Here is a 12,589-nt window from a genome sequence, read left to right as displayed (position 1 = left end):
CTTTGAGCGAGGGCGTATAGTGGGCATGCGGGAGGCCGGGTGGACGTACCGCCGAATTGCTCAACACGTGGGGCGTGAGGTCTCCACAGTACATCGATGTTGTCGCCAGTGGTCGGCGGAAGGTGCACGTGCCCGTCGACCTGGGACCGGACCGCAGCGACGCACGGATGCACGCCAAGACCGTAGGATCCTACGCAGTGCCGTAGGGGACCGCACCGCCACTTCCCAGCAAATTAGGGACACTGTTGCTCCTGGGGTATCGGCGAGGACCATTCGCAACCGTCTCCATGAAGCTGGGCTACGGTCCCGCACACTGTTAGGCCGTCTTCCGCTCACGCCCCAACATCGTGCAGCCCGCCTCCAGTGGTGTCGCGACAGGCGTGAATGGAGGGACGAATGGAGACGTGTCGTCTTCAGCGATGAGAGTCGCTTCTGCCTTGGTGCCAATGATGGTCGTATGCGTGTTTGGCGCCGTGCAGGTGAGCACTACAATCAGGACTGCATATGACCGAGGCACACAGGGCCAACACCCGGCATCATGGTGTGGGGAGCGATCCCCTACACCGGCCGTACACCACTGGTGAATGTCGAGGGGACACTGAATAGTGCACGGTACATCCAAACCGTCATCGAACCCATCGTTCTACCATTCCTAGACCGGCAAGGGAACTTGCTGTTCCAACAGGACAATGCACGTCCGCATGTATCCCGTGCTCTAGAAGGTGTAAGTCAACTACCCTGGCCAACAAGATCTCCGGATCTGTCCCCCATTGAGCATGTTTGGGACTGGATGAAGCGTCGTCTCACGCGGTCTGCACGTCCAGCATGAACGCTAGTCCAACTGAGGCGCCAGGTGGAAATGGCATGGCAAGCCGTTCCACAGGACTACATCCAGCATCTCTACGATCGTCTCCATGGGAGAATAGCAGCGTGCATTGCTGCGAAAGGTGGATATACACTGTACTAGTGCTGACATTGTGCATGCTCTGTTGCCTGTGTCTATGTGCCTGTGGTTCTGTCAGTGTGATCATGTGATGTATCTGACCCCAGGAATGTGTCAATAAAGTTTCCCCTTCCTGGGACAATGAATTCACGGTGTTCTTATTTCAATTTCCAGGAGTGTACTTTACAACGAGCAAGCACATTGCACTTTCCAGTGTACATTCCGGATCGGAGATCCAATGTTACGCTATTACCACCACTTATTAATTCAAGTTTGTGCAATAGGCGGGAGCACAGCTTATGCACTACCATCAAAAACTTCGGTCCATTCTCACTGAGGGCCCACCACTAACTAAAATGTCAGCATCAAGTGCCAATATTTTTATTTCATACTATATTTTTTTCAGGATTTTCGATAAAAATTTGTAGTTGTTCTTTTCACATTGTAGGAGCAGATTTTTTTTTCCCACTGTGTGAAGGAGTCTCACCACATACTGAGTTTCATCACTTCCAATCTTTCAGTTTGACTGTATGAAGCAGGTATATGGGCACAAAACAAGAAGTCTGATGGCACTGGAGTGTGGCGGTGTCAATGGAGTATCAATATTTCCGATGCGAAGAAAAGCGCACCATCGGCGTAAAAAAAAAAACTTTTTTAACGCAACTAGTGTGATACTTGTTCACATCGGCATTCTTCAAAAACAGTTGCTGAAAATGATGAACGAAAATCTAAATGACAAGTTTGGCCTTTGTGGTGGGAGGAGACGTTTGGTGGGAAATTCTGACGTAGTCGGTGCTCGAAGCTACCAACAGAAACAGATGTGTTTAGCTTCACCGTGCGATTTTGACACAACAGTTGCTAGGTCACTGCCTTTGGCATAAATGAAGAAAATAAGGATGTCGACATGAAGTTTTCCGGACAAATCCGATAGGTGACGTAGCCGAACAACGGACCCATCGAACACCTTTTATTGTGCCACTTACATACAGTTACCACTGTTAGCGAAGTGGTTATCACCAAGCATGAACGTGCATCGTTTCTTTTCAGTCATTCCCCTATGGGGGATACGCAGGCTGCTAGCTTGGTGACGTACAGAACATCTAACAATAAATAAATGCTTACACACACAGCTCTAAAACCGGCAGTATATTTACTATGAGCAACCGATATATCTTAGGCAGGTGCACCGATATTTCTTCCATTGATACATCAATACCTTTCTCAATATATGGAGAGCTGATAATTGTTTCTTCAATATCCATCTATCGGTTTCTCAGTATTTTTAAATTTATCAGCAGCCCTCCTGTAATGGCAGCATGGCTCAATATTCCTGAAAGTGACTTCTAACGACTTGTTGAGTCCATGCTACGTTTGGTTGTGGCATTACGGTGGGAAAAAGGATGTCCCTCAAGATATTATGAGATATCCCGTGACTGATGTCATCTCACTGCTGGTTCTGTCTGAATAAATCAGTGCAGACGGATGTTCAGTAAAAGCATGCCGAAGTTCCTTCCATACGCTTAGTAGAACTAGACATCTGTTTCACATTATCTCCACACTGAAGTTTAATTGAGTTGTAACCTTAACTGAGCTTACATTCATGTCGTCGTAGCGTATTTGCAGCAAATTAACAGACATAATTTTGATCCGAACTAATGTCGCTAATAAAGGCGAACACAAACTCGTGGTCTTAATAGGAATTACTCAGCGGTGACACGCAACAGAAATATCAACCACCGACAAAACTATCCACAAAATGGTATGGAAATTTACTCCATTCCATGAGAATAACTTTATATGGAGACGAGTTACGTTGAGCACAATAGTTCTGGCAAACTAAATGAGTCAACGTTTTTCACGACAGTCATGTGCGTGGATGTACTGATAACAGATACTTGTTGAACCCCTGACTCGTATATGAGGGTATCGCGTCTTTTATCACTATTTCACGTTATCTGTCACAAGATTCTTATTATCCCCTGGTATCTTTCCAAACAGAGACACATTCTCATCTTAAAGACTGGAGTCCCCTTCTTTATTAGATCGGCTGTTTGGCCTACGAGCTTCTCAAAACACACTTACTTCTCTTCTTACTTATTAGGATCATTACCTGACTGTTTGCGGAGAAAATACGAAGCAATGATCCACTGAACATAAATTTCATGCAAAACATTGCAAAAATGAGTCATACATCCTAAAATATCAACAACAAATGATTCAGGTATTGCTCCTGTGGAATATTTCTGCTTTGCTTTTCATGTAATTTGGTTGTCAACAGACCTTGTAAAGGCTGTCCGCGTGGTGATCGATCACATAATTTGTCGGACGTGTATAAGAAAGTGCTTTTCCTGTTTAAGGCATGGCGAAGTCGTACAGGCACTCGAAGTTTTATGTGTGACTGCTTCAAGGGCAAACTGTGAGTACATCGACTCTCGGAAACCATCACAACCAGGGAAAACTGCGATAGGTAGCAATGAGCGAAAAAAAAACAGTATTAATAAAAAGCTGTTTGTAGGCTTTTTTGATTCAGAAAACGCACATGAAGTTGAAGGAAAATAATCCTGCTAGTTTTAGAAGCGTAAGGCAACAGTCTTCGAAATAAATGACAGAGAAATTTAGCGTACGATGTAGGTGGAGTATGTGCAGACAAGGGGCTCAGTTAAACAGTTACTTTTTTTAAGGTCAACGAAATAGAAACACATTTTCAACTAAACAAAACATTTCAATAGCCCGTAAAGGCCTTAAATAGGGATCCACACTATCAATACAACAAAATGATTTCCACCAAAGAACTGAATCCATACTTCATCTTCATATACATAACCCGTCAACAACATTAACAATGAAGAATGCTTGGCTCTCAGCCACAACTAGTTCTCGTACCTCAGACAACGGCACCAGTGGAAAGTAAGATTGCATAACAACCATTAAACGTCAATAGAACGATAACAAGCAACGATACATACATCCACTATTATTATCGTCACCAGATAGATACCACGAGGTACATCCGAGACTCCACGGAACTAGCCATGAATATAAATTAATAAATTCCTAAACAAGAAAAACTGATTAGTCACATGCAGCAGGTAACAAGATGAACTTTCGGCAGAATTTTATTAATAACTTTGTCACCTTTACGGAGTATTTTAAACAAACATTTTGCGATTTAACTCGTAATGCCCTCTCATAGTGTGTAATTAACAAACTGAACTGCTCTTGCATACTATGCACACACCTGCACTCCTGTGAACAAAAACGACAGCAGCTTGTCGCACAAGAACGGTGGCCTTCCGTGCAGAATGTTGTTGCTAACAAATACGCCCAATGCACGCACAAGACATTGTATCATAGAACCCCCAATGTTTAACAGTAAGCTGCATAAACACTCAGGTAGGCCTGCTCACGATATGTAGCAGCCCCTTCCTCTGGCTCGACTGAAGTTACTGTCCATTTTTCCAGGAAAGAGACCAACCACAGCACCAGGTTGTTGTGTCCACACTACTGCTAACCCACGTGCAGACTGTAGTGAATTGTGGCTGCTAGAACTGCAGCACACCAATTTCTGGGAGCAATCGCTCACCCTTCTGTCCATAAACTTGCTAGTTGATCTCTATGTAGCGACTGAACAGTCCGCACACTGTCGTTGGCCCAGCTCGGCCACGCCGGCGCTCACCGTAGACAAGCCTCCGCGCCATGTTCCCTTTCACAGCCACATCACAACGTTCCACATAAAATGACTCTCTCCAGGTAGGGACACCAACCGCGCCGCTCGACACAACACTATCTCCACCTCTCAACCCCCCCCCCCCCCCCCCCATTTCCTCCACCAACTCCAGCAGAAGGAAAGAAGAGTCACCACTGCGATGCAGCAAAGAACTAACGAGCAGTAACAATGAAAGCCATACGTCGATACGTATACAATAACAAATAATTGCTTGTAAACTGATTTAACAAGAGGTATGAGTGCCATAGGTTCCTTAGCTGTCCTACGCATCCTTAATAACAATGACGACAGACGTCACAAACCTAACAATCTCTAAAGGTATTGAAGCCTGAAAGGAGTTGGCCACTCAACCTAACTTCCTTTGCTAAGCTTACAAAAATTTCCAATGAGTACTCGATCTCCTACCCTGAGCAGATTTGGACGTCTGCCCTGTTGTAAGCCTGTTCTCCTTGATCATTGGCTGCCGGAATACCACCTTAGGCTCTAAGCCACGTCTTATCTCCTTGGCGCTTTGTTACTTATTAACAGATGTTCAAATGATCACAAGTTATGAACACAAATATCAATGCCGCCAGAGTTTTCTTATGTGTCACACACCTAACCTTATCAAGGGCATACATTAGCCACTCAAGCGTTCCTGCATTTTACTCCAATTAGTGTGGTTGGTGTGATTATAAGCGTTCATGGCATCCTGTTGTTTGCATTTTACGCACTCCGTAAATGATGGGTTTGGGTAACAGGGTGTAGTAGCAGAATGCCTGATTGCTGCTGTAAGTAAGTACTATCAGCAGATTCTGGACATGAACGCCGTGTCATTGTCAAAGAGTCAGGCAGCTTTAATTTTGGCAGCTTCGCACTCTGCTGGCGCCACTAACAACTTGGATTTCGGATAAAATTGAAAGAAATAGTGGAAGAGTACTGGGCCCACAACCCAGATATCCGTGGATGGGAAACACGCTGTGCTACCGATCGAATCCTCACAAGAGTGGTTGAGAAAATTTTAAGGAAAAACGCTTGGAAGGTAGACCTACATATTTCGTCATTTGTTGTCTAATGAAATACACTTTATTGCTTAACAACAGTATTATAATTACAATTTTAAAAAGCCTTGATAAAAGAATAATAACGCTCACAATAGTTTACAGAACTTGAACAGGCTTAATTCTTCAATAACAAACTTTAACAATTCATAATTTTAAGAATAGGGCTTTAAATCTGGAGTATACAGACTCCAAATACAACTAAGATGTCACACCAAGTAGGCGTGGCTGCAAATGGGTTCAACAGACCGAGTTTTGTCTATAAAATGGGGTACAAATGACTGCCACTAAATTTACTAACAGTTCCCAAGCGTGGTTAAAATGTTAAACAAGTGGATAACGCCCATCCAAAATACATAAAGGATAAAAAGTCACGCCACTTACTGTGGATGTTTGAAAGCCCTTAACAACGAGTAAGCCTTAATAAAATCCCTTAATCAATGAAATACACAGTCCCCGAAAATACAGGAAATACTGAGAAGGCATACAATTTAAATGTGACTACGAGCTGTCACACATCAGAAATAACCCTGATAATGATGCTAAAAACATATATTTGCCCAAAATACAAGATAATCTTGGAGGACATACAATATAAATGTGACAGCCAACTGGTACACACCAGCAGAAACGTTGACAACGGCCCTTAAATACACACATCAAAGAAAAGTCTAGGATCACCGCGGTTACGACAGTTCCACAACCTGTACAGAAAATTGGAATAGAGATCAACATAAACATCATTTCCGCCCTTTTTATTGCTCATGAAAACCACTAATTGCGTGTTGTACCATCATACAGCGGGACCTTCAGAGGTGGTGGTCCAGATTGCCGCACACACCGGTACCTCTAACGCCCAATAGCACGTCCATTTGCGTTGGTGCATGCCTGTATTCCTCCTCATCAAGGCACTGTTGGTCCAGATTGTCCCACTCCTCAACGGCTATTCGGCGTAGACCCCTCAGTGTGGCTGGTTAGTCACGTCGTCCATAAACAGCTGTCCAGGCACGTTGGTCAGTGTTCTTGTCTGGAGAACTTGCTGGCCACTCTAGTCGAGCAGTCGAGCGATGTCGTTACCCTGAAGTTAGTCATTCACAAAATGCTCACGAAGGGGGCTGCTAATTGTCCACGAAGACGAATGTCTCACCAATATGATGCCGATATGGTTGCGCTATCGGTCGGAGGTGGCATTCACCTGTCATACAGCCGATACGCGGCTTTCCTTGAGCACCAGCAACGTACGTCGTGAAACCTCCCCTTAGAAAAATTTTAAATGATTGTACTGGCAAACCCCTTAAGTTATCTGATTTTCAAACAGCTGAGCACAACTGAACGTGCCCAGACATTTCTCTCTTTACTTGTTCTGATCATCACTAAACTGACACACAATATTTTTAGCGCAACGCAATCTGACTTTCAAAAATCCCTATAAAACAATTGCCCTGAATAACAATAACCTATACCTTTCATGAATCACTTACCTCACAAAAATCATCGTTACTCGAACTACTGCAAAACAGCGAGCGCCAATACTGCCAGCTAAATAAAAGATTCCAACTACTGAAGGCACTAACTACTGATAGGCATAGTTAGTAAATTAAATATTTTGATAGAGAACAAACAATGTATTTACCTTAACAGTGTTCAAAAGTCATTACATATATATATATATATATATATATATATATATATATATATATATATATATATATATATATATATATATATATATGGTGTCCCAGCTATCTTGTCAGCCCAAAATATCTCTGGAACAATAACAGCTATAGGAAAACGACTTTCACCAGTATTAATGTAGGGCTGGGGCCCATGAATGTACATACTCGTATTTGGAAACATTCTAAAACGAAAGCATATGTGTTTTTTAACACAAACTTATGTTTTTTTAAATGGACCTCCTATATTTTTTCTTCAGCAATCCATAGCATGACAAAGCACATACACAATGGCGTTGATTGCATCGCAATATTCCCATTACAGCCCGAGATATTAAAACGCGAAGTTGACGCTTAAAACACCCGACATACGCTGCTAGCGCACGTCCTGAGGCTCAGGCGTGTACCCCATGCTGCCCGTAATCACGATGTGATTGACATGCGTAATCACACTTCCATACTTATCAAGAGGTCTGAAACGAATATACGGTCTGCTGCCATCCTGCATTAACGTCGTACATTCTAGCAGGTATTTATCCCATAGGCTAGGGGTGATGCGGTTCTGTAACATATCTGTATACCGCAACGTTTGTCACAAAGTTAACTTCGCTTATCGTTAATCCGTTACTAAAAAGGTAATGCCGTTCAACGTTAAAACTTTAATTTACTGTAGATCTAGCGCAAGTGACAGCTAATCATTCACTCGTAATAGTAAAATTCATGTTGATGGTTTTAGTGAAACGAGCAAGTGGACTAAAAGTTTTACCGTTGTTTAGGTAAAACTGTTTTGGTTTGGGAAGATCAGGTAGGACATAGAAGATGAATGTAAACATGTTTAACTAATTAGTTTTATTATCACATAATTATCAATGTTAAGTTTATCAAATCTTGAAATGACAAATTGTTGCAAACAAATGTTTCTTAACATCACTGGGTAAAATGGCCCTTTGTAGAAACTTCCACTGTGATACCAGCACTACATACTAAACATAGCGTTCACATCTCATGCTCAAAGTGATGCCCATTGGCTTGCATACATAGGGTCACTCTGCGGATGAAGGATGCCCTACTTCGTGCTACTGTTTCCTCTTTGATGGCTGTACAAGCATCAATAATGCGTTGCTTCATGCCCTCTCGTGTTGTTGGTTCATGTTGGTAAACAGCATCCTTCACTGCTCCCCAAAGAAAATAATGCAGCGGTGTAAGGTCCGGAGATCGGGCAGCCCACCTAACTGGGCCACCTCGTCCAATCCACCTACCAGGGAACTTACGGTTCAGAAGTCGTCGTGCTGGTAAGGCGTCATGTGCAGGGCATCCGTCATGCTGATACCACATGACCATACTCCGGTTCAGAGGTACGGTGTCCAAGAGAACAGGAAGATTGTGTCGTATAAATCTGGAGTATTGTCTGCTATTTTGGATGCCATTTATAAAGAAAGGTCCGATAATGGTATCTCCAATAATCCCACACGAGACATTAACTTTCCACGGACGTTGATGCTCTACCTGACGGAGCCATTTTGGATTGTCTGCGGACCAATAATGCATGTTCCTCATATTGACAATTCCTTTGTTGGAGAATGATACCTCGTCGGTAAAGGGAACATCTGCAAAAAAAAATTGGATTAGTCAGAAGTTTTCGCTGAACCCACCGACAAAATGTTACCCTATTGCGGAAGTCATTTCCATGAAGATCCTGGTGTAAATAAACATGGTAAGGATGAAATTTATGACGTTTAAGAATATGCTGTGCACTTGATTTCAACACACCAACTTCACGTTCAATTTGACGTGTGCTGATTTGAGGATTCACAGCTATGGCAGCGAGCACAGCAACTTCAACACGTTCATCTGTGCGTGTTCTAGGACGATGACGAGGTCTTGGATTTAAGCTTCCCGTTTCACGTGGACGAGATGTGAGACGACAAAACATCCGGCGCGAAGGCGATGGCTTGTCAGGGAATCGTCTTCTGTACAGTCGTTCTGCCTGAACAGCATTTCGTCCACCTACAACAGGGTACAGTACAGGTATGTAGAGTAGGGTAGAAAACAGACATATTAATAATCATAATGTTCGCTAACAGTACTATCAGCAAACAAGCAATCTCATAACGTATTTCCCGTCAACGTACATTCTCCACAGATCAACAGCGTTTCTAAAATATCTTCATGTGTGTACATTATACTGTACAGTATAAGTTCCACAACACAACGTTTATTCACAATGTGTACTACCTCCGTGCCGTCACTATGTTACTCTGATGCACGAATTGTCCATCGAACCAGCAATTCTGTTAACCCGTCCCTTGCTGAATTATTAACACAAGTTCAAGCACTAACAGTTCCTTTTTTCACATATTGTGCATATACTATGACAAACAGAAACGTGTGCACTGAAATGAAACTTAAATTGAAGAACTGGTGTCTATACCATTATAAATTTACAACATAAGAATGCAGTTACAAAGGTACAGAAAACATCTTTAAAAAACATAACACTACAGATAACATTAGTAGTAACACAGGCTTTACAAAAGAATGGAAATAAACATATACACCAGTATTACAGGAATTATGATATAAGTAAATACATAAAAGATCAGAATAGCTTTCGAAAATAATGTCTAAACATCTTTACAAAGTAAATAACATATTATTAATGCAAATTATATTTGAGGATAACAGTATTCCCCATCATAGTGAATGTGGCTTAGTACTAGAAAAATTCTATAACATAAATCTTATTAGCTAAACACATAAAGACAGGGAAAACACAAATACACAAGGGCACGCAAACACATAGCGGAATAACACAAAAGGAAGGGACAGGGTTCGTTTTCAGTGTGGCATTTGGTACAGCAGTCCAACCCAAAACTTCATTCCATAGATCTTTCCTCTTATTTCAACATCAACATTTGCTACCGCAAAAAAAAAAAAAAAAAAAAAAAAAAAAAAAAGAATCGTATCTAACCCTGTTGTCCCTAAACCTTACTGTTTTGTTCGTATCCTGTTTCAAAATAAATATTCTCATTGCGCAATACTCATTCTTGCCCAAATCTTTTTCATATAACTTCTCAATGCATTCTTTCCCTATTTTTCATAGTTATTTTGTTATATAGTATACCCCCTCTTAAGCTAACTTAAATTTGCTGAGCTCAGATATATATACTAAGGGATGAGGTAATGCAGCAACATACAACAAATTAACACAAACAGCAATGACAAAAAATGGAAATTGGCAAAGCAAGCAGCAGTATATCTAAATTAGCAAAGCTAATGCAATATTACAACTAAAATGAGCCAATGTGCAGCAACAAGAAAAATAAATAAATAGTAAAACTGGCTTAACAGAGTAAGACAAAGTGAAATTCAGTAGCACTATGCCTGACAATCTGCAGCAGCAAATCCAGTAACTTGTATCTAAACATGAAAAACCCACAAGCAGAAAAAATAATACAGTAAAGATAGGAAATGTCTAATAACTGTGTCACATATTAACACTAGCGTGATGCATCACCTTTACTTACTCTACGAAACAAGTTACCAAATCGTTGAAAAAATTATGTTAGCAATTCCTGTGAAGGGAAATGTCTATTTGTGCTCTCTTATCAAAGAAAGTACACCATAAAATTGTTCTTTACTGGGTCTGTAGAATGAAAATAGTGATATTAGTACATCAATTAAATTTTATTTTAGCCAATGCTGCAGTGCAACTAGAAACTAGATATTAAACAAAATGAGCAACTATGTAAAGCAAATCATAAAAACATCATTGCCATGTGGCATTTCATAAGTCAGTAGAAATTCTCTCAACTCTTGTAGAACGACACTTGTCATAATCAGGTGCACAGATGTAAGAATATTTCCCTTGAATTCATAAGCATTTCAGTAAGTAGCACAAAGTACAAGTAATCATATGTCTCCAAGTTACTTTCTACAAAGGAATGTCAATAGCGAAGTTAATGGCCTCTTTTTTCTCCACCGAATGGCTGTTTCTCCAGGTGGCTGGCATAGCTGCACGCCCAAAACGCATTACGTCAAGGTCACTTAGCTTTCTTACCGAAATATTTACGACAGCAGTTTGCACTACAGTGACTGTTTGATATAAAAAAATTTCACAGGTCGAGAATTTGTGTTACAAATGTGTAGGAAAAAAATCCTAGAAATATAAAAGCGTCCAAATAATATTCATCGGCATTGTGATACATTCACGCATTTACACACATTTCATAACTCTCAAAGTGCGATTCTTGGTTTCCAACATTCTTTTTCACAAATCAGAGTCCCTAAACACTACTCATAATAAATACGTAGCATAATCAAATTCCTCATATAGCATCAGTTTATTGATCATAAACATACCTCAACAGCATAATACACATCGTCGTCGTAATGATAACATTATAACACCTCATTCAAATCTCAAAAACGTCGTAGCTTTCTGCAATAACTTCAAAACCTAAAAAAAAATTCTCTGCTCGTTTCAGTAGTGTCATCTACCTCAAACGTCCTTTAAAATCATGATCCCATACCAAATACTTCATTCAAAGCTCTCATAGTATAACAATGGTTCCGAAAAAGAAATGAACATTTCACGAAGTACAGACAAAATACAAATTCATAAGTGTGAAGTTATCCAACTGTGCCTGTTCGTCCCAGTTCCAAATAGTATTATTTCCAGTGAGAGAACAAAGTTTCGGTGGAAGTAGAATTTGCATATTCAGAAAACGGCTGTAAAAATATACGAGACCTAGAAAACTGCGGACTTGTTCTTTTGTGGATGGAACTGGAATGGCTCTGATTGCTTCTAACGTTTCAGGATCCGGATGAATGCCTTCGGAAGAAATAATGTGACAGCCTACTTTTTTCAGTCGGAGCCACATAATGCCACCACAAAACAGCAGGGAACGTCCACTGTGCTGCACTCGCTGGACAACGTGTCTAAGGCATTCAGCCTGACCCGATTGACTCCGACAATTGTCTGTTTGAAGGCATATGCGACACTCATCGGTGAAGAGAACGTGATGCCAATCCTGAGCGGTCCATTCGGCATGTTGTTGGACCCATCTGCACCGCGCCGCATGGTGTCGTGGTTGCAAAGAAGGACCTCACCATGGACGTCAGCTGTGAAATTGCGCATCATGTAGCCTATTGGGCACAGTTTGACTCGTAACACGATGTCCTGTGGCAGCACGAAAACTTCAAT

Source organism: Schistocerca americana, chromosome 7 (assembly GCF_021461395.2).
Source record: "Schistocerca americana isolate TAMUIC-IGC-003095 chromosome 7, iqSchAmer2.1, whole genome shotgun sequence".
Lineage (NCBI taxonomy): Eukaryota > Metazoa > Arthropoda > Insecta > Orthoptera > Acrididae > Schistocerca > Schistocerca americana.
This window is presented reverse-complemented; position numbering follows the sequence as displayed.